Consider the following 23820-nt stretch of genomic DNA (forward strand, 5'->3'; position numbering starts at 1 on the left):
CTGCCTCCGCAGGGCTCCTCGTAGACCTTCTCCTCCTGCCCATGCATAGCCTGCCTCCCACCCACCTCCACAACACGGAGTAACCTCTCTCCCCTGATCTGATCGCAAGCTTGAACCTTGGCACTGAAATTTACTAGCTGTGTGACTTGGCACAAGTGATCTGGCCCCTGAACCTCAGTTTCCTTGTCTGTGAAGTGGAGATAAAGACGCCTACTTTGGAAGGCTGGGCAGATTAAACGAAGTCATGGAGTGGGGGGCGGGGACTCCCACCCCGGTATTACACAACGCCGGGCACACAGCAGGAGTCTGTCTTCCTCTCTCTAGCCTGGGTGCTCACGGGCTTAATCTTGAACTGATTCGTACTTCTAAATTAGCATGTGTTTACCTACGATCTCCCCACTTTGTAAAGAATCACATTGCTTTTAATTGTTCCTATCCACCACGTGAGCTGTGTGCACGCTGAGTGCCCAATATGACCCTGTGGTCGGGGATCCTGAACACGTGGATCATTTCCCCCACATCCAGCAACACCCAGGCATGTTTCCTGAGGGAAATTACCGTGGGTTCCGGGTCCAGCCGCTCTCCCCTCTGCCCCTCCAGCTCTTCTCCCAAGCATACCCCTCTGCCACTTGGAATGCCCTTAAGAACCCTCAGGAGCCAAGTTATCCAACCATCTGATCACTTCTCGAGTGCATTTCTCTTGAGGCCACTTCTCAAGTCCATAAACATTTCCTGAGCACACACTACGTGCCGACGAGCGGCACTGTGGATCCTCTGCACACAAAAATGGGAAGACTCGACTCCTGCCTACCCTGGAGGCGGCTGAAGGGAGCCATCGGGAAGGCAATGAACACTCAAAACCACCCAGCATACCAGACGCTAAGAGACGAGAAGAAATGTGAGTCTTACGGGACAAAGAGGAAGAAGCCGTCATTCAGTCTTCAAATCCTCCTCTGAAATTTAAAAAAATATATATTGCCTTTGGGATGGAACTTTAAACGCACGTCACCTGGTTGAAATCGTAGGTAAAAGGGAAACCCCCATCCTGGACTGTTACAAAATAGGTCAACACTTACTAAGGCAAATGTCACTCCAGAGAAACTCTCAGGACTGCCAAGCCTTCCCGGTACCTTTTCTCATGTTAAGCAACGTACAAGGCAAAACAAAAGAACTTTCCTGCAGCTCAGACTTGGAACTCTGACCAATCCCTTCCACACCTATTCACAGCATGATATGTATTTAGCTCCAGACTAGGTGTTGAGTTTAAAAAAAAAAAAAAAAAAAAAAATATAAGTCTTAAAAGCTCTCTGCCGATTCCTGGAGAAAAGATGTGCTCTGATCAACGGTGAACCTGATGAGGAAAATGGGCAGAGAGGTGGGGGGTGGCCAGTTCAGGACAGAAGAAATGTGCGGTCATAAACGTCCAGTCTCCGCAGATGGAAAGGTGGGGAACCCAAGGGCAGGAGGACCAGGTTCACCTGAAACCTTGGTGACTTATGGTAAGGACGGTCTCCCCCACGCAGCTTCGCGCTGATGCAAAGCGCCCGGGCAAAAGCAGTTTGGGAAGGGCTGCCGAGGTCTCGTGCATGGACCACGCGGCCAGACAAGTCCCATATCTAGATACATGTCTACTACAAATACCTTCGTGAACTGTCTTAACCATTTTCCCAGCGAAGACTTTATTTCCACTTCTCCAAGCCATCATTCTTTCTCAGGTTCCCCTGCCCCAATCCTTCATTCCTGCACCAACTCAACCCTCTACTGATACACAGAGCAGAAATAAAGGCTTCCCAAAGGACAGGTCCGGTCCACCATGTGTCCCACTCCCCAGCCCCTCTTAGCAGGTACCAGGGTGCCCAGCACACAGCAGCCTCATCAGCAATGTCTATGGGACATCCAGCCACGGGTCAAGCAATGCGAAACAATGAGAAAACGGACCCTTGAAACATCACATAGGTTACAGATTCTCTCCCACCTGGGGATACATTCCCCCAATGCTGACCAGCCTCGATCCACTCCCTGCAATGGGCTCTGAATACCGAAGAGCCACGGACATGCGTGCGTGGAAGGAAACTTCCTTCCCGACCCTCAGAACACGCTCCCTCTCCAGGTGCTGCCGGCGAGGAAGGCTGTACACAGAAATCTTAAACCTCACCTAAGCCCTGGCCACATCAACTGTGCAAAACCAACCCGGATCAGGACCTGCCTGGGGGAAACTTGAGCTGTGAGAGTAACTGGAGACGCAGGCAGCTGACCGGCTTGTGAACAGGAGGCAGTCACAGTTTAGTTGCGAGTTTCAACCGACTGTAGCCGGGTGACCCCTGACAACCACCTTCCCCACCAGCCCAAGAGTTGGGCTGACTCGCAGCAAATGGGTGGAGGAAGGAGAGGGGGCTTCGCAGACCAACGCCAACTCTGCTGGGTCGGAGAGCACAGGGTGGCTTCCCATGGCCAGTTCTCACTCCCAGGACCCTCAGGGGTGTGGGTTCCACTCTTCCCAACCAGCTCCCCACATGCTTCCTGGAGGCTCTCCAGGACACCTGGCCTTGTCCCAGGGAGAACCTGTTTAATAGCTGTTGACAGGTAGTCCAGGTAGCGGCCAGGGAGATGGGAGCTTGGCAGACAGCTGGCGGGCTCACCTGGCCTGGGTGTGAGGGTGCCCGCCCTCGGAGGGGAGAAAGAACAGAGGGTAAACTCAGCAATGCGTCCGTCAAAGAGAAGCAGGACAGGATGAAGGACCAGAAGTGGACCCTGATGGATAAATCCAGTTTGAAGTGTCAGGATGACGAGATTCGTGTAATAAACGTTCACCAAACTCCGGCTGCGTGCCTGGTACCAGGCTGGGACGCCGAGCCGCGGAAGGGCTCAAAGAGCCACATTCTGGGAGGGCACGCTTTAGAACAACAAACGTGCACTTGCTTTTGTCTTTAGAATGTTATTAACATTGTTACCATATTGATCATGAAGAGCAAGAGGGGATGGGAGGCGGGTAGGACGGGAGGTATAATAGAAAAAGAGGCTTGTGGGTATCCAATGGGATAGTACTTGTGAACAGTTGGCCGGTCTCTGGCAGACAGTGAGTGCTCAGTCAATGTTGGCCATTCTCTTCATTGTTATTACAGGGACCTCTAACTGCATCATGCTGCTCTACACGGAACACTTCCCCTCCAGCAGGCAGTAATCTAAGGGCTTACCATGTGCTACTTCACTTGATGCTCCAACTCTACGAGGTAACAGTACCCCCACGGTACCAATGAGGAGACGTAGGTACCAAGAGAGGATGCCCGCTCTGTCCGCCCAGTCACACAGCCATCAGGTGAGGTGTTGGGGGTCAGACCGGGCGTCTGACTCCAGAGCTCAACCTCTTATCCGTGACTCAAGATGCGGTCCCTGGAACCTGGGAACTTTTTAGATTTGCAAATTCTTGGTCCCAACCAAGCCTCGTAAATTAGTAACTCTAGGGGAAGGGCCCCACAGATGGTTTTTCAAAGCCCTCTCAGTGACTGGGGTGACACCAACGTGCGAGCACCCAGGCATTCATTATATTACAGTGCTTCTCCACACAGTGGCTAAATTAAGGCAGATAATAAAATACCTCTCCCTCACCAGGACCAGCCTCGTCTGCACAAAGGTCGAAACACGGGTCATCCCTGTCGCTCAGTTTAGGGAGTAGCCCAAGGTTGGAGCTTGGACGAGCAATCTCCACAGTCATTATTTTCAGAGAAGTCGATTCGGCTTCTCTGATTCCCTCCTGCAACTTGAAGAGGCGAGGAGGGGGTGAGGATGGTTTAACTCCTTCACAGCACCCCAACGTCAGTGAGTAGTGTCCTGAAGTATCTACCACTGATTGAAAATGGAACCTGAAAAGGAAAGCTTTGCTTCTAACGTGTTAATGTAGCTTCTGACTTTGCAGGGGCTGTCGGTCCTTTCTCAGGAGTTAGTTCAATGATTCAAACCGACCATCCGGGGGGATGGAGGCGCCAAGCCTTCTGCCTCTCCTCCCTGAGCAGCTCACCTTTGTGGCCACTTCACTGTTCATTAGCACCTCCACGGAGGATAAGCAGGGGAGAATGAGAGGTGAAGAAACTCAAGCCAGTCAATTTTCCTCTCCTTGTTAGCAGTCCCGGTGAAGACTTGGTGGGAGAAGAATTGCTATTGGCTAAAATGAGACACGGGGATTATCTCCAGGCTCCCATCTTCCATGCCTTCTCTGCCCCTAATTATCACACACAGTCAAGCCAGCCTAACTTCACAGTGTTAACCCTGACTACAAGTAAACAGAAGCACAACGTAAAAATTCTAGAATTTCTACAGAGGTAGCCTATGGTCTCTTCTTACCCTAAATTACAGCCCTTAAAAATGGTCGTGGACAATTCTGATCACAGGTGAAAAACCTCAGGGACGTGGTCACATCTCTGGAGAGCCCATTTTCATTTTTAACAGCTAACTTTTCCCACCATTCTAACTTCCTATGACCTAACTGAATACACGCGTCTTCACTCTTCTGAGAAAAACAAGAAACCTAATTAGGCACCTGCTATATTCTAGGGTGCCAGACTCTCTGCTGTATGGTATCTTATACACATTGCCGCTTAGTTCTAAATCAACCTGGCAAGAAAATTTTATCCTGCTTTTGTAGGGAAAAACTGAGGCTGGGAATTTAAGCCCCAGAGTCAGTACATGCCAGAGCTAAGATCTGAACACAGAGCTGTCTTCCTGGCCCCCAAACCTGTGCTTTTCCCACTACACAAGTCAGCCTCTGCTAATCCCAAACACCTCCTGTCTAGCACAGGGAACTACATTCAGTATCTTGTAATAACCTATAATGGAAAAGAATCTGGAAAATAGATATACACATACGTACAACTGAATCACTTTGCTGTACACCTGAAACTAATACAACATTGTAAATCCACTCTACTTCAATCAAAAAAAAAAACAAAACAAAAACAAAATCCCCAAACAAAAAACCAAGTCAGCCTCGCTGATAGATTTTTTTTTTTTGCTTCCACACAGAACCGCGTCTGGGACAGTGCTCTCAAGGCTGATCTGGGGGATGATGGTGCTCATTGCTCTTTGCAACTTTTAAAGATAAAGGCTGTGCCTCAGTGTGCTAACAGCATCCTCTAAACCCCCTCATAATATCTTCGGATACCTACTCTCTCCCCTCCTATCAGCTCTAGTAAGTCAGCTTCCACCCTCTGCCGAATCCGTACAGACTGCCGCCAGTCTCATTCGTAGCTTCAGACTGGTGGGAGACCCGGCATTTCCTGCACCGCAGAAGCCTGAGGCCACGGTGGGAGATGAGGTCGGAAGAGACGCCTTCACTTCCTGGATGACTCAGGGCCAGCAAGTGTGCCGGGATGCCCACGCAGCAGCAGGAGCCAGGCCCTCGGTGTCACCACCCCATCGCTTCCTATTTCACTGAGGGAAGTAGCCAAGGGGCCCAGTATGAGGACAGAAGGGGGAAGAGGGGACATGCTCTGTTCACAGTCTCCATCCCTATATTCCATGCCCTGGTGTCTGCTCCCATCCCGTCCCAGCCCCACCCTTGCTGGATTTTAGTGCCTGAATATGCCTTTCTCCTTCCCCCAGCCTCGCAGGCCAGGCTGTTCCCTGTGACTTTGCCTCAGGATCCCCAAGAAAGCCACAGCACCTTGAGTCTCTCCCTGGGAGAAACACAGAGATAAATTCACCTTTATTCAGCATCCCATAAAAATCTCCAACGGGCTTGCTTCATTCAGCATTAGCGGGTCCTTCCTCGCTGCCCCTGGGGAGTGACTTACTCTCAGTGCAGCAAACACAGCAAAAGCTTGTCCTTCAGGAAAGAAAATCTCTTAATCCTGTCCCTCTGTATCCACAGCACTAATGGTTTCCCTCACAGTCTAGACCGGGAAGATCTGTAGCTCTCAGGGGTCTCAAGTTTGTTGGTATTTTTAATACGTATTACATCGCCCAAAGAGGCAGTAAAGTAATTTGAGGCGAGGACCCTATTTTCTTCACCAAAGAACATCTGAATGATGCTGGACGCCCAGCAGGGCCTCCCAGCCTGAGAAGCAAGCCTCCCGGCTGGAGCAAACAGATCCCAGACTCCAGGGACGTGGCCCCCTGGCCCCAGCCCCTTCTCCCCGTGGGTTCACGGGTGGGGCGGCAGCCTGGCCCACCCTGAGGACGCTTGCACCTCCTTGACTTCATCTGGTCTGTTTGCAGTCTGGAGATGCCAGAGAAACCACACTGGCTGCCCTAACAGACAGGATGCGACACTAAGCAAAGGCACTCGGCACGGCCTCAGCCAGCCTGGGAGAGAGGGGGGCCCAGACCCCAGGCTGCTGGGGTCAGAACGACTCCTCAATCACTGGGGCCGGCTCTGCCAAGGGCCCTCACAGTGACCGGGCTTGAGAGCCAGGGAGCCCTAAAAGCGACTCCCGATTATTCCAAAATACAACTTTGAGCACCAGGCTGGTTTCCCATGTGCAGGTCCCGGGGACCCGCGCTTGTCTGAGCCTGCTCACCCCGAGAGGGACGCTCTGCTGAGGCCATCCTGGAATTCTTCATGATTTTTGAATGAGGGACCTTGAATTTTCCTTTTGCCTCGGGCCCCACAAGTTACAGAGCCAGTCCCGCCAAGCACTTTAACTCGAGTCAAAGAGTCACTTTGAAACACCTAGGACGCCCGGGAGGTGGTGCCAAGGGAAGTCAAGCACAAGCAAGCGAGCTGTGAGGCTCTGGGCTGCCAGCGACGGGCGAGGGAAGGATGAGCCCCCGAGACAGAGGAGGGGCCGGCCCACCGGTGGGAGCACAGGGCGCCCCGTACGGGCCAACGTCACCAGCGACAGTGGCCCCAGGAAGAGCTCCACAAATACGCACGCCAGCACAGCTCACTCTGGAGCACTGTTTTTTGGAGACTCCCCCAGTCCATCTCGGATCTTTAATGATGGCCCTCATCTTCTCACTCTCTGATTCCTATAAGGCCCGACTTTGCCCCTGGGTTCTAGAGAAGCTCGTTTGGAGAGGTGGCATTCTGTCTGTTTATACCTTTCTCCTCAGCGCAAGAGAAATCTGTATGAGATGAGGGCTGCTGGCATCGAGGGAATGCCACTTCCAGGCTTCAAGTCCAGACTCCGGCAGCTACAGAACGGGTCACACGGTCAGGAGTCCGGGCTGGGACACCGCCAGGACCAGAGCGGCAGGCGGGGATATGAGGGCCACTCACAGTCTAGGGTCTGGGTGGGCACAAGCTTCCCAGAGACCATCAACAATGGCAGACCAGAGGAGCAGTGCCCCAGGGTGCATGCTCTAAGAAGTGGCCTAGGGAAAACTTCCCCAAATTTTTTCCAAAGGAGCCAGCAGACAAAGCCAGTGCTTCTTTGGATGCTTCAAGAGCTGTCTTGTGATCACCTGCAGGTATGTGAGGTTGAGCCTTCTAGTAACGCTCTTAGACACGACAGCTAGAGACAGATGGGTGTTCCTTACTCCACAACACACACACACACACACAATTACAGTATTATACCATGGAAGGAAGCAGCTTGATCCTTTCTAAAGGACAGTTACTCTCTTTAGCACAAGGGGACATTCCAGAGCACCCCTGCCTGTCACTCCAGTCTGCCTTCATCCTCGTGCACCGCCTCTCTTCCACAACCACGAGGTCAGCAGGAAGCAGGTATGTTTTATGGGCTGTGTGTCACTTAGCACTGCCTCTGCATCCTAACAGGTGATGCGATGAGGGAACCGAAGCAGCAGGAGACCTGGACCAGGAGACCACTGACATGCATGAGACAGGAAGAGCAGCGACCGGCAAAATGAAGGTTTTCCCTGAAGCCCAGGGGGAAGCCCTCACCTGTGTGCACCGAAGGCCGGAGGCGCCCGCACCGCCTTCTGAAATACCTGCTCAGGTGAGAGCTTGCTGCTAACCATGCTGGCCCTTTACCTTTGGAATGAAAATCCACATAATTACTCTAGATGGTAGAGATAAAAAGTGTGCGCCTACTTGTAAGAGGCTAAGAGGCTGGGCAGTTTCTGGACTGGGTACCACTGCTTTAAAGCCACCAAGGTCTTTCGGAACTGGACGACACGAACATGGCGCTGAATCACTCCATATGGGAAGAAATAAGCGAAACCTAACACAGCCACTCAGATGGCCACTTCCCTCACTGCATGGAAGAAAAATCATAAGAATTTAGAGCTGGAGGAGCAAAGAGTGACTCTCCTGCCGGGGTCCCTTACTCAGAGACCCAGGGAGAGGAAGGGGATGCCTAAGGGAGGCGAGCTGCTGGCCTGCACGGTCGGCCTTCCTGAGCCTTTTAAGAGCATTTCCAGGACAGAGCGCGAAAGAGAGGAACCAGAGCCACTCCTCGCATGTCCACCAATTTCAGCCCCAAATGGACCAGCCTCCACCAAACACTAAGACAAACGCCAGTGGTGCAGAAACTGAAGCCGTCTGGATGGAGCCCATTCGTTCAGGCCAACTCATGTGGTGGGGATAAATCAGCACCAGTCACCAGATCACAGCCCTGAGCTCCACCTAATTGGGTCCAAATGGTCTTAAATACAAGGGTAATAAGCAAGATGTTGCTTCCTTCAACTTCTCCGTATCAAACCCAGAGCACTCAGCCAACTCCCTTTTACCCAGATTGCAGGCTTGATACAGCTAGCTCAAAGGTCACCATTCTTCCCTGGCTCTCTATTTAGGTGAAGAAAGAACTGCTGAATATTTATTATTAGAAGAAACCCAATAAAGAAACCGGATAGATATTCTGATTTGGGTTCGTCCTCCCCTCTTACAGTTCAGATTTTTTTAAGGAACTCAAAAGCCCTAGGTACTTCCAAAGGTCACACTGGTTACCTGTGACCAGAGTCAGAGAATCAGCTGTCATAAACACTCAGTGATATCAGAGAAAACAAAACTTTGTCCAAAAAGAAGGAAAACGGTGTCTGACCTTCCTTTACAAGGTCAACTTATGGTCAGGAGTGGGAGACAGTGCTGGCTTAGCTGCCAGTGGGGCACGGAAGTAAAGAACACAACGTGGAGGGGACAGACCCACATCCAAATCCGGGCATGCCACCTATGAGCTGTGCGACCTTGGGTGAGTTACTTAACTTCAGAGTCTCGGTTTTCTTATCTTTAACGTGAAAATAACTAAGTGAAACAAGTTAGACAGAGAAAGACAAATATTGTACAGTCTCACTTATATGTGGGCTCTTAAAAAACCCTAACTCATAGGTACAAAGGACAAATTGGTGGTTGCCAGAGGCAGGGATGGTGGTGGGGGGTGTGTGTGTGAAGGTGGTAACAGGTACAAACTTCCAGTTATAAGATAAATAAGTAAGTCCTGGGGATGACGTACAGCATGATGACTGTAGTTAACAATACTGTGTTGTATATTTGAAAGCTGCTAAGAAAGTAGATCTTAAAGGTTCTTATCACAAGGAAAGAAGATAAGTCTATAATTGTGTGTGCTGATGGAGTTCATGAAACTTACGATGGCAACTGTTTTGCAATATACACATAGATCATATCATTATGTTTCACCCCTAAAACTAGAATGTCAATTACACCTCAATTAAAAATAAATGAAAACATAAATAAAATGAAAACAGCCATCACCTACTTCGTAGGATTGTTGTGAGGAAGGAGATACAGCAGACCACGTGTCTACAGACCGCCTGGCACTCAGTGAATGTCCAATAATGGCGAGCGTAAGCTCCAGTCCGGGCTCTGATGGTCATTTTGTATCTTGGTCTCATCCTCTTAATCTTCCAAACAAAACGCTTAAAATAAATAATGTCTAGGATCTATCTTGACTGGCAGCTCTAAGACAAGAAGGGTGTTCAACTCTATTTAATCCAGTCTATCTTGGCCAGTGAAAGAAATGACCTGTATAACACTGTAGAGTGTTCAAAGCACATGCTCATAAAATTATCCAATTTGTCACTCCAAGAATCCTTCCTGGCTTGCGTTACATAACAAAGACAGACGTCACCTTCCACATTAGAAGAGCCTCTCAAAACTATGTCTACATTTTACATCCTCCTGCCAGTGCCCAAGATCAGGGCCTTGGCGTATATAACTCGGAGAGGATTGTAATCATCTCTGAACTGGTTCTGAAGCTTCCATGGTCTCCTCCTTCCAATCCACGCCCACAGCCATCACTGCAGCACCTTCACTGCCTTCGAGCTGCCTTCGCTGTAGCCCAATCTCAGGAGCATGCCTCCCTTACCCTGTGGTTCCAGCCACTCACCTTCCCAACTCAAACATCCCGTCACCTCCACCAGGAAGTCTGCTCTGATCTCCCAATCGGAAATAATCACTCATGACCTTCTCCAGGATTCCGTCTATGTGTCTCTTCTAGCATTGACCATCGTTTGCCTCCAGTTACAGGCATTCCCTCAATGCCTATCTCTACTGCTGGACTGTAAGCTGCGTCTTTTCCATCTGTGGTTCTTAGCCTCCTAAGCCATGTTAAGCCATGCATATAGCAGGGAGTCCATAAAGTCTTCCGGAATTATTACTTAATTAGTTAATTGGTTTCAGCAGGCTCCTAATCAAATCTATGCTTGAAGAGAAGCAGCAGGGCTGGGTAGTTAGGCAATTCATTATCACAACATCTATGATTAGTCAGCGATCACCTTGGAGAGCCCAGCGAGCAGGAGGCAAGCCCATGAGATGTTAAGCAGGAGGCTGGTCAAGTCTTCCTTGGGAGCAGAGAGCAGGGAAGAGCAGCCCTGGCTACACCTGTGCCTGGGAACGAGGGCGGGGCGGGGCTGCTTCCCTCATCTTCCTTCTTTCTCCGTTTTCTCTCCCTTATCACCTCCTTCTTCCTCTTATCTCTACCTTTAATCCATCATTCACTCATTAGATATTTAAAGAGTGCTTACTATGTGTGAGGCACTGTTCTGGCACTGAGCATGTCCCAAAGTGAGGCCACTAGCTTACACTCTAGTGCAGTGCATCTCCAACTTCCAAGTCATCTGAGTTATGTGGGCATCTTGCCAAACAGCCATACTGGACTCAGGGGGTCTGGGGTGGGGCCAAACACCTACATTTCTTTCATTTTGGGGGGTGGGTGGTGATGGTGATGTGGGTAATTATGTTTATTTATTTAATGGAGGTACTGGGGATTGAATCCAGGACCTCGTGCATGCTAAGCATGCGCTCTACCACTGAGCTGTCTCCTCCCTCCAAGTATCTGCAGTTCTAACAAGCTTCCAAGCATTTTTTTTCTTTCCTAAAAACCACCAGCTTTTTTATTCAGTTCAGAGGTAGACAAATAAACATGGAAGGCTGGCCCATTTAACCTGCCCAAAATTAATATTCCACTTCCTTCATCCATCCCACACTGCCAGAAATCTTAAAGAAATACCCAAAACTGCCAGAAGGATTTTGCTTCCTACTTTTTCTTAGCAATAACGGTCAATGAATTGCTTGCAAAGAAGCTGCTATTACCTTTAATGCTCACTGTGTCCAAGGAACCTTGTCCCTATAAGAAGTTCTACCATGCTCCATAGTTAAAGTTCCAGGCTGGAGACCTGGTTCTCAACCTTGGCTGCATGCAGGAATCACCTGGAAAGTTTTATAAAATACTGATGCCTGGGCCTCTTCCCCAGAGCTTTTGATTTAATTGTTCTGGAGTACAGCATGGCATTAGGCTTGTAAAAAGCTCCCATGGTGATTATAATGAACATCCAAGGTTGAGAACCACTAGTGAAGTGCGGACAGAAAATAAGTATTTATTTCATCTATAATACTAAGAAGGGGAAAAAGCAACGTAAGTACAACCGAAAGTGAAAGAGTGTATTATTTTATATCAGGTGGTCAGGAGACACACTTCTGAGGAGGTGACATTTGAGCAGATACCTGAAAGACAGGCAAGAATAAACAGCTGTCTGAGGGAAGAGCTACAGGTAGCAGAAACAGCATGTGCAAAGGCCCTGAGGTCAGAGTGTGGCTGGCACGTTTGAGAAATAGCCAAGGAGACTAACCTATGAGAACATTCACAGGGAGACTTCATTGAAACAATGGCTTATAATCATTGTAAAATTAAAATGGTTACCCTTAGCTTAATGGGAAGTCTAGGCATACAAGGCTTGAAGGAATTCAAAATGAGTAATAATCTAAAAAACAAAAACAAAAAACCAAAACACTCTGAGATGGGCAAATAATTGAAAGCAAGGGAAATGCACATGGATCTGTTAGGTCATTTAACCATCACAAGAACTATACCCAATAAATATTATCCCCATTTTAGAAACAAGTGACCAAAGGCTCAGAGAGGCATAGTCACCAGCCCATGATCATCAAAGGGCGAGATTAACTCCAGTTTGACTTCACAATCTGTTCTTTTTAGTTCCACAATGAACTAATCACTCACTGGGCTGCTCTCCTTTTCTCTCCCTTCCCCTGTCCCCCAGCATGGGCAGGGTGGGTGGTAAAAGCAGGCATAATGTCAGAAGCAGGAGGAAAAAGGCACAAGTGAAGGGAGAGAAGAAAAATTAAGGAGGTAAAGGAAGCAGAGAGAAACACAGGAGGACGGTTGCCTCCTCCGTATGTGCCTTCAGCTTCTGACTGTTCACAACTGATGCTCATGTAAGCCCGGAGAGATGGCATGAGGGTTAATTTTCTGTGTCAACGTGGCTGGGCCATGGAACCCAGCTGGTTGGTCAAATACTGGTCTAGATGTTGCTAATGTTTTAGGTGAAATTAACACGTAAATCAGTGGACTTTGAGTAAAGCAGATTATCCCTATAATATGGGTGGGTCACATCCAATCAGTTGAAGCCCTTCATTAAAAACAGACAGAGGTCCTACAGGAAGAGGGAATTCTGCCTCCATGTTGCCTTCGGACTCAAGCTGCAGCATCAACTCTTATCTGGGTCTGACCCTAGAGATTTTGGACTTGCCAGGCTCTACCACTGCATGCGCCAATTCCTTAACACACACACACATGCACACTCTCTCTCTCTCCCCTCCCCATACTTACACACACATCCTACTGGAGAACCCTGACTGATACAGATGGCACAACCAGTAATACAATCCCCACCTGGATGAGGTGACCCAGCTCTGAGAAGTTTCCCGAGGTCACGTTTTCTAGGAAGCGATGGAACTGAGACTGGGGTCCAATCCTTTCCTCCGCACAGGCCACCTGGGTGGCATTTCACCTTCAGTCTCAGGCCAGGTTACAACGCTAAAACTCCCACCACACATGGAATGTTTTTAATAGCATTTTTATCCTTTAAAACAGATTGGGTAGATGCCCCGGGGAATAAGGCAAAGGCAAAAAAAAAAAAGAAAATGAATAAAAGAAAAAAGGCAAGCACTTCATTTAGCCTATGGTTGATAAGATCACTGTCCTTCTGGCTTCTGGGGTTGCTAAAAAGTGAGTCAGGAGAGTCTGTATTTACTGGGGCTCAAACTTCCATCTGAGGATTAAACAAAGTGCTTTGTTTTTATGAGGCTGCCTCGATGGGTTAGAAAATAATGATAGGAAATTAACATGATCACAGTAGCCACGTTAAAATTTCAGGGCTGAAAAACACCAAAAAAGGGCTGGAGTTTGCTGGAGCCTTGACAAAACAGGAGACAGAAAGCAGAAAAAAAATAGAGAAAAGTGATTCAGTGATGCAATTCCACCCACGGGGTGGGGGTTGGGGGGCGGGGAAGAGGGATGGTTGGGAAATACCACACAATTCTTCCTCAAAAAATGTTGATCAAAATACTGGTTCAAAAATAATGATGTTGAAGAAAACAAGGAAATGACATATAAATCACGACTTCGCTTGAGTATTCCTCTATTTTTTTTAAACTCATTTTTGAGTAATTAAGAACGTGCCCCTAAAAGGGCCCAGAAACCATTGTTACCTTGTATGACTGATGTTTCGAAAATGCTTTAGGAAGAAATGTTTGTAAAGTCGCAGGAGCTGCACGGATCTCCCGCGGAAAACAATGGCATGCAGGAACATTCTCTTTCCTTCCAGAAAGGAATTCGGAGGCAGAAACTGTATCTCTGCACACGGCTGTCTCTGAGAGTCCGGGAGGGAGAGAACCAGGATATATGAAGACAAAAGAAGGGAAATAGTTTTAAAAGGATATTTCTACACTTAAGTGAAGTAACTCCTGCTCTGTCTGCAACTGGATTGGAGAAAACTAACCTCACGGGGAGAGGCACTCCGAGGACTCCCTGCTTCTCTCAAGGCACTGCCGTCCCCCCAAAACTGCCGTCCGCCCAAAACAGAATTAGTCTCCATGAAAAGATGGAACTCACGCCCTGAGAAGCAGTTTTGGAAACTGAGTTGTATCAGACCTTTTTACTTCTTACCAGGTAGGAAAGAGAGTTAAAGACACTGAAGAAACAAGAATAACAGGTAGGGGGAGGGTACAGCTCAGTGGCAGAGCGCATGCTCAGCACGCATGAGGTCCTGGGTTCAACCCCCAGTCCATTTTTTTAAAAAAAGGTAAAGAATAAGAGGTGGAGTCATGGAGTCAGGGTGGAAAACCCGGGGGAACACAGGTGGGAAAAGAGAAAGGAGAGGCAAGATTGAGGCTGGGCTCCACTCTCTGGGGACACCCAGCTCTCCAGAAGAATGCACAAAACTTTCACACTACTTGGCCAACTCCGTCAGTTAGCGGTGGTCATCCTAAGAGTGCTGTGATTATTAGTGACATCGGCCGTGCTCCTGGGAGGGAGAGGAGATGCCAAGGATTTGCCACGCTTGGCCGAGGCCTCTGGCCTTCCAGGTGAGGGCATCCTCACCTGAGTCAGGTGTGGGTCACCTAGTCTCAACAGGCAGACCTGTAATCTTAGGACCTGTTTAAACACAAAGTAGGAGTGGCTTTCTTGGTGTGAACTGAGGGGAGGCTCAAGACCCCACCCGCCCCTAACCATCCTAAAAGCCCCAACAGAACTTCTCCTGGGGGCTCCGGAATTGTGGCCACCGGAAGGTTCCTGTCAAAGAACCAGGAAGGGCAATCCATGCTGACCACTGACCTCATCAGCCTGGATCAGCTCCTCAAAGGCCCAAGCCAGCAACTCGTAGAGCCCGGGCGCCTAGGCCGTCAGTGTATCTCGACAACAGCTGTCAGCCCACTTCGCAGTTGACATGTTTAGACAGTGTTAGGAGCGGGGCTGCTGAGGTCAGGCTGCTTGGATCCAAATCCCACTTCCAGGACTTTCTTGCCCCTTTCGAACTGCAGGGTGAGCATAAGAGCAGCCCCACCCGGGACTGCTGCTGGGAGCGTAACGGCCCAACAGGCAGACAGGCACCTCCATCAGTCTCCGCACGTGGCAACACATAATAAACACAGACTGACCACTGCCCCCAGGCCTGGGCCAGACGAGGAGATGGGCTCGGAGAACATAAATGCCTTCTCTGGTGACAAGCAGAACAAGGTTCCATACAGAAGGTACAGACGGGTGGTGTTACTGTGCAGGCATGCTGGGGACGGGTGGGGGAGGGGTGGAGGAGGGTAGGACAGGGTGGCTGAGCGAGCAGAGAAAGCCACTGGACTTTGGAAGCGGGCAGAGGATGAGAAAGGAGAAAAGTGTACTCCAAAGAGAGCTGGAGTACACTTTGCTTCTACTGAAAACCCGGGTTTCTCTTCTCCAGCCTCGGCCAGAATCGGCCAAATGCTTTCCCAGCATGTGACTAATACACTGCTGATCTCCTGACGTCAGAGGACTCGGCACATCCACTCTGTACGGCTACCTACGTGGCATGTGGGGAAGCGTGATGTGCTGTCTTAGGCCTTTGCAGAGAAACAAAAACCCATGGCATGTGCGTGTATACATAGGAAGACATTCATTTTCATGAACTGGTTCACACATTCACAGAGGTTGGCACAACCAAAAACTGCAGGGAGGGCTGCAGACCCAGGCAGGGGCTGATGCTAGAGTTCAAGTTCGAAGGCTGTCTGCTGCATTCCCTCTTGCTTGGGGGAGGTTGGTCTCTTTTGTTCTATTCAAGCCTTCAACTGATTGGAGGAGGCCCACCCACATTCTCAAGGACAATCTGCTTTACTCCAAGTCTACCGATTTCAATGTTAATCTCATCCCACCCTTACAGAAACATCCGGAATAATGTCTGACCACACATCTGGGCGCTGTGGCCCAGCCCAGCTGACACACAAAATTAACCATCACATAGGCCCTTGTTGCCTTCAGAGATTCCATTTTACAGGAAATTAAGAGCTCTCCAATGAAAACATGTGAATTTGACCAAGACTTAAAAAAAGGTTAAAAAAAAAAAAAAGGTTAGGGGACAAGGGAATAAAACCCACCAGATTCAAGATGGTGGCGAAGATGGTTCCCACTGGGGTGGGAAGGCAGGGAGTCATTCTATCATTATGCTTTGTAACTCACATATCTTCTCGTGTATGTATCAAGTACTACATATAAAATAAAGGAAGGAAAACCAAGCTCTCAGGCCATGTAGCGAGACCGCCGCCTCAGTCCAGCCTGCCAAGCCCTCCTGAACAGAACTCCCGCCTTCTGACTGTTCTGTCTCCTCCGTCCACAGGCTGATTCTCCAGATGACTTTTCATGTGCTTAGTAGCTCTTTCCTTCTCAAATGGCTTTTAAGTCCCTGAAGTTCTGGGGCAGTTTCTTACAACACCTTTCTATTCCCCCCAGAGTCTGGCTGAATGTCTGAGTAACTCCATAAAAACTCACTGAAGGCTGAAAAACAAGGTGGGCGGGGGCAAGAGTCACACAAATAAACCAGCGGAGCAGCAGTGCTGCCTGAGTGCCGCTGGGGCTTGGCAGAACGGGAGGCGTGAACGGCCCTGAGAGCTGGCTTGAGGATCAGAAGCCGGGCAGGGTCACATGTACGATTTTTACGTGCAGAGCATGAAACCACGCCCATCCCATTTTGGGGTGTACTACAGATGGTACCCGGGTGACTAAAGGTAGCAAAGCGAGGCTCATGGAAGGGGATGCACACGAGACAGGTGGGAGCCTGGATCATCTGAGATGTCCAGGTTGTGAGCACCCTTCCCAGGGAGGTGGCTCCTCAGCCCCAAGTGTCCTTAAGAAACCCACAGTGTGGCACCACGATGCTTCTGCCAAGTCCCCAAGCAAATTCCCAATCTTTCGGCAGGCTTCCTGCCTAGACCAGTCAGTAGCTAGGAAGACAACAAGGACCCCCCAGAGAGCCAACAGTGAGGAGTGCTTTCTGTCTTTTAGTTCCCTAGTCCACACGTGGTTCATTCTTCACATCAGGACCCCTCCCCCTTGAACTTAAGCTGCTCCCATCTGTCCCATGAATCCCAGCTCTGACTTCTTCCAGTTTTGGTTAAAGGAGACCAAGGCCATGTGTGGTGGTGAGCCGTCTCTCCCACTGGAACCAAAAATTAACCTGGAGTGGAAGCAGAGATTTTGGGGTTTGCTCACGACAGAGCTAGACGGAGCTGACTTCTCAACTTGCCAAACTCCAGGGGATCAGGCTGGGAGAGTCACAAATACAGCTGCTGAGAGGGGCGTGGACAGCCTTCAAAGAGCTCAGACGTGGATCCTGTTGCAGGGTCCCCTCATATACTGTAACACAGAAGGAGAGAAAGCGGAGAATAAAATTCCTATAGCCACGGCCCAGTCCGGCCTCAAGTAACAGGTGAATCTGGCCCTGTGAAGTGATGCAACCAGGCTGGTGACACATTGGGTCACTGGCAGGGTAAGCCCAGAACCAGGTCCCCCCACTCCACGGCCAGTGCTCCTTCCACACGACGTACTCTAGGAGAGATCGTTCTGGCTGCCTGCCACGTCTACGACTTAAAAGTTTGTATAAACTGGCACTGAACCCAGGACAGGTCCAGATTAGAATCCATCCATCCCCATGAAAGAAGCCAGAGGGCAGTCATTGAGGGGAAAAGAATTCTCTCCTTACATGAAGAGAAAGAGCACCCTTGGGGGCTAACCCAAGCTGAGACCACTTCCTGGACCCACCACGGGGAACCCACATCAGTTCCAAGAATCCCCCGGTTGCTCACAGTTAGAAGAAAATCCTCCTTTGAGATGACAAGATTCTCAACATTGCCTAGAACTAGAGGGGACAAGTCAAGGCGTGAAAATGGATCATTGCACAAACTAGAGTCAAAAAGTCTGTATCCGGCTCACGCGGGGACATCCTGCAGTTCAGAGAGGGTGTGATTCCCACAGGGACGCACCAGCTCTGACCCCAGGAGACTGCCTCAAAGAGCGCGAGGCCGCCCGCCATGGCCACCCTGAGAACACAGAAGAGGCCCACACCTCGGGATTTCTCTCTCAGGTTTCAGACCGCCCTCCTGAAAGCAGGGAGGGGGCACTTCTGTTCTCCTCGCCCGCACACTTGCCTCCATCTCAGGCCTCGCTGTCACTACTTCTCTTCTCCTGGAATCTGAAATGGAGCCTTTCTGTTTACTCTCCGATGAGCTCCCTGAGGTTTGATTGTTGATGTCTATGCAAGCCGCTGATTAGCATTCTGACTTCAGTTCCTTCTTCAGAGTCAGCCAAAGGAGCCGGAGAAGTTGGCCACCGGCACTCCCGGGGAACAATAGGCCCTTTCTACAAAATACAGGTTTGTCTTCCTTTTTAAATACACAGGAGTTGGGCCCTTGGCGGAGACTTCCACCTGACTGTACAAAACGTCCGTTGTAGAGCAGAGGGCTTCCCAAACAAGAGAAACCAACGTGCAGGTTCCCCGTCCAGCAGAGTCCAGATTGCACCCCCGATTCCACTGATAGAACTCGAAAGGTAACATGTGCACCGGGTCAGAAAGCAAACAGATCCAGCCCCGGGCGCAGCTGTCCCGGAACCAGCCGGGCCTCAGCGGCCTGGGCCTGGAAGGGCGGCTGGGATCCGGAAGCAAGCCTTGCAAGGGCCTCTCCCACACTCTCCACTCCCCGGGCTCAGTCCACCTGAGACTCACTCTCCTGCCTGGCCGGCTGGCACGCAGCTCCCCAGTTAGCCCCACTGTCTCTCCGGCACTTACATTTCAGGCCATCAGAGAGCAGTGCCCGTCCAGATGGGGCCGGGGCAGCCTAGAAGGTGAGGAGGCCCCCCTCCACCCACCAAGGCTCAGAGTACACTGATTCATTATTTCCCTAATGAGGAAAGATGAATATTCATGAGCCTCTAAAAGCTAACGTTCACTGCATCAGCACTCTTGCTTTATTCTTCCGCGGGACAGCTTCACAACAGACCATCTTGCCCGGCATCTGCTTTCACCGCGAAAAGGCTTAGAGTCCGGTCCCTGCTCTGCCCTGTCCCAAACCAGGCGACTTCACCTCCCAGTGCCTCAGCTTCTCCGCCTGGGGACAAGGACAGTAAGAACGCCACCCTGCTTTTCTCACACGACCATGATCAGGATGGAACGCAGTAACAAAAGCAAATATTTCAGAAGCTGCTTTACAAATGAAAGACGCTGTTATTACCAGCAGAAGGAACACTGCACCGCATCATCCCCGTCCCAGGATGGTCCTGCAGGGGCCTCCCAGCCACCGAAGCCCGAGGCCCTCCCACGATGCGTAAAACCTCAGGAGCTCAGGGATGGCTCCAAACAGTGGAAGCCCCACTGCCATAAGAAGTCCCTCGAAATGATTCTGGAGAAGCTCACAGGCTCAAGGCTCTCGTGGCCATTTCTCTGTGCCTCTGTGGATATTACAAGCAGTTAAACACAGGCAGCTGAAATGACTGCTGACCACACAGGGGGCAAGGGTATGGTGGGCTGACGGGGCTTAGAATTGTCTCTGTGACCCTCTAACTTTCCCCTCGGAAGACTCTTCTCATAGGGAACCCAGTGGTTCCAAAACACCTCCCTAAAAAGCCCCACCAGCACCGGGCGGCCTGTAAGGTGAATTACTTGAGCGTGGGTGGAACTATCTTGTTTGTTTTGGAAGAGGTGATTTTTTTCCCCTCTCTTTGTTTCATTTTATTTTGTTTTGTCCTTTTGTTAATACATAAATGTTTTAAGTGAAGCATCTTAAGGTCCAGGACTTCTTGTCCTTAAGTCAGACTACAACAGACCAGACCAGACTAAATCAAGATTTTTTTTTTTTGGCTACTGAGGACAATGAGAGCTGCACAGTCCAAAGCACAGAGGCAGTTTGCCGCAAAATTGCTCCACTTTCCCAAAGCAGATAATCTAATCTAGAGCCGTTCCGAAAACATCTGAAGGCCAGGGCAGAGAACATGAATACAGGAGTCAGATGCTACACCCCCCCGCACATGCACACACACAATTCCCAGATGACTTACACACCAGGAAGACGAGATTTTTAGAGAGCCCTTGGCTGTTTTAGAAAAAATTAAACTTTACCCAGTGGCTCGTCAGCATGAACTGCTTCCCAGAGCTAGTGTGTCTGGGCACCAGCCCATGTTGTCTCCTATTTTTATGACACTGTACATCTCCCATTTTTAGCACATTCTTACCTAACGCACCGGCCACAGCAGGAGAAAAGGCCTTGTGAATTCAGCCTCCTTCCCTCTTCCTCCCACTGTCAACCCCTCTCTAATTCTTTAACCCCAGGCGAGCATCCCTTCCAGGAGACCACTGTCCACTGACTGCAGCATCCTCTCCCCTTGGCACCCTCACTAGTTCACTCATTCAGCCACTACTCTGTGTCAACAATGCACCTGATGCTACAAAAACACTAAAGAACAAAAGAAACACAGCCCACGTCTTCCTGGTCTGCAAGTTGTAACTGTTATTAAGAAGGATGCAAGCAGGAGTTGAGAGAAAACCTCCAGGGGGATATTTTCATGTTCCCGTTGGCCATCCGGATGTCTTCTTTGGAGAAATGTCTATTTAGGTCTCCTGCCCATTTTTTGATTGGGTTGCTTGTTTGTTTTGTTTTGTTTTTTTATATTAAGCTGTATGAGTTGTTTGTATATTTTGGAAATTAGTCCCTTGTTGGTCCGTCGTTTGCAAATATTTTCTCCCATCCTGTACGTTGTCTTTTCGTTTTGTTGATGGTATCCTTAGCTGTGCACAATGCTTTTAAGTTTAACTAGATCCCACTTGTTGGGGTGGGAAGGGATAAATTAGGAAATTTGAAATCTGCACCTCTTGGGGAGTGACGGAAATGTTAGCTATCTTGTTTGTGGTGGTGGTTTCATGGGTGTGTACATCTATCAAAATTCATCAAATTGTACGTCTGAAATATGTGTAGTTTCCTGTAGAGGAAGCACACCATAATAAAGGTGTTTAAAAAACCAATATATGTATGTTCAAGAATGAATGAAGCATTATGCTGTACACTAGAAACTGACACATCGTAAACTGACTATATTTCAATAAAAAATATATATATACCAAAAAAAAACACACAAAAAACAAACAAAAAAACACCTACAGGAGGAGAACCTGAAAATACTTTGGGATGACCAAGACAGCTTTTCTTTTTTTAATGTTCAAAACCTTAGAAATATACATGTATTTGGGGTGTTGACCTTGAGACTCAGAGGGCAGTCCGTGTCCCATCTCTCCCTAAACTTTCCTTCCAGTCTCACATGGAAGGGAGTTACATAATTGAGATCATTCAGTCCAAATCCCTCAGGAAGCTCTCCAGCTCGGCCCTCTGAGCCTCCAGGAAGGAAACTCCTCATCTCCCGACGGGTGGTTCCAAGGCGTTCTGCTAGACTCTGTGGATCCTTCAAAATAACTCCCACCACTGAACATGCATTTCCTTTCACTCAGAGCTTCTTCGGAACTGAAAACAAAATTGATCGGTCAACTGGCCACTAGATTAAACCCTCACGAGGGTAGAGTGTGTGTTTTCAACTTCTTGGCATTATTTACGTCGCGCCAGCCCAGTCTGTTCTTTCTTTTTTTTAAACATTGCAAATAACTGAGTCAGCCTGCTTTAATCCCCAAATTTCTCTAAACTTTTCTTTGAGAAATCCAGGTCCTACACCTTAACTTATTTTAATCACACTCCTCCTGATCTTCTATATTTATACACACTTTTAAGGCAGTGACTAAAACAGGAAAAAATACGGTAATAAGGAACTGACTAATGCAAAGGTGAGCAAAAGGGTTATTTTCCTTGAAACTCATCTTACTTTGAGTATATCTGAGCACTTTTTCCTCAGTCAGCTTTTAGTCCACTAATGACTTCTGGATATTTTCTTTCAATAGTTGTACCAAGTGGTATTTTCCCTTTCTGCATGTGAATGTTTCAGCCCTCCTTTATTCTTTTCCTTTTCTTCTTTTTTCTTTAACAGAGAGAGGTACTGGGGATGGAACCCAGGACCTCATGCACGCTAAGCACGGGCTCTACCACTGAGCTATTTCCCTCTGCCGTATGACTCTTTAAGAGTACTGACTGAATTCCACTTTTCCTAGTTTCCCAGAGTACTTTCTGACATTTTACAACTTTTTAGAATATAAACTGCATACGGGAAGGGACTGTGTCTTTTCCTGTTCAGCTGACTAGCAAGGCATTCCGGGAAGAGCTGAGTTCTTGATGGACCATTAGAGAAGCTCTGATGGCCGTGCCAGTGATTTCTGAACTTTGATCTTCGAAGTTTAAGTTTATTCACTCATAAGAAAGTTAGTTTGAGTTCTTCTATTACCAAGGAATCACGAGGAGAGGGGAGTGCACTCCTGATGTAGCTTGCCTGATCTGTTCTATTACATATATAATATAATAGTTATATTCCAACTATTTTATACGCTTTACATACAATCTTAACAACCGTATCTGTGTAAGTGTTAGAGAGCACATCCCTTAGCATGTGGAAGACTATTAAAAACTACTGCAAAAAGTGCCTTATTGAGTGGAAAGCCTGAAGGTAGAAACCTGTCCAGTTGTTGTTTATAAATCAATCCCTTTTCTTATTCTTTTTTTAAAATTAAAAAAAATTTTTTATTCAAGTCTAATTGATTTACAATGTTGTGTTAGTTTCTGGTGTACAGCATAGTGATTCAGAGATATATATATATATATATATATATATATATATATATATTTATTCTTTTTCATTATAGGTTATTACAACATATAGGATGTAGTTCCCTTAAACCAATCTCTTCTTGACACTAAAGTTATCATAAGAAAGTTCTGAAAGAAATTTTACAAAAACAAAACTGTAAACTGGAGTTGGAATGATAAGCATTTCAGGATATTAACAAGGCTAGCTAGGTGGGGGTGGCCCAGCGAACTCTGACCAACAAACCCAATGCCACCGACCACAAGCAAACTCCCAGTTCAGGCCCTCGGCGTCTCCTGCCTGAGATACTGCAATCACATTGCCTGCCCACCCCAAATACACAGCTCTCCAATCCCCGTCTCTCCTCCTCTGATCCACCCACCACCCTGTCAACCCACAGGTGGAATCAGGTCAGTGTAACCACATAAGCCTCCAAGTAATCAGTCCCCTGAATGCCTCAGTACAGCGTTCAAGCACCTCTAAGCCCCCCACCATCCCCCTACCCCCCCTTCCTACATCCACAGCTCTAGCTAGTCTTCCAAAAGACCGCGTGTTTTCACTTGCCTTAGTTCAAGCTACCGTTGGAATCCCACTCCTTCTTTCTCTAGCTTGAACACCTATTCATCCTTCAAGGCCCTCTTCCTTGAACCTTTCTTAAATCTCGCTCACGGTCCTCAGCAGATGAGCAGATCCCTTCTGGTCCCTTTTCTAGCACTTAGCACATGATACTACAGTTAGCAGAGTATACAGTTGTCTCCTCCAAAAGACTGTGCCATCTCTAATCATAAGGAGAACCCCTGACACACAGCAGGTGCTCATTTGTTGCTCTGACACCAGTAGATCCAGTTTTGCTATTCAGATCCCCAAAAGAATACCACTCAGAACAGGGCATGCCTTTGGAAATCTCATTCCAGGCAAA

At 48.6% G+C, this 23820-nt stretch overlaps 1 protein-coding gene and 2 long non-coding RNA genes across 5 annotated transcripts in view; 1 reads left to right on the forward strand and 2 right to left on the reverse strand.

Moving 5' to 3' along the window:
• ETV6 (ETS variant transcription factor 6) overlaps positions 1–23820 on the reverse strand; it is a 222635-nt gene that overhangs the window by 152515 nt on the left and 46300 nt on the right. The gene's annotated exons all lie outside the window — the stretch shown is intronic.
• Positions 4494–19818, reverse strand: LOC116661327. Its single transcript, XR_004317204.1, has 4 exons — positions 19251–19818; positions 17047–17056; positions 14178–14183; positions 4494–4504 (listed from the first exon to the last, which is right to left on the reverse strand). It is a non-coding gene; the product is annotated as an uncharacterized LOC116661327 (long non-coding RNA).
• LOC116661326 lies at positions 13107–16761 on the forward strand. Its single transcript, XR_004317203.1, has 3 exons — positions 13107–14321; positions 15194–15403; positions 15607–16761. It is a non-coding gene; the product is annotated as an uncharacterized LOC116661326 (long non-coding RNA).

This window comes from Camelus ferus, chromosome 34 (genome assembly GCF_009834535.1).
Source record: "Camelus ferus isolate YT-003-E chromosome 34, BCGSAC_Cfer_1.0, whole genome shotgun sequence".
NCBI lineage: Eukaryota > Metazoa > Chordata > Mammalia > Artiodactyla > Camelidae > Camelus > Camelus ferus.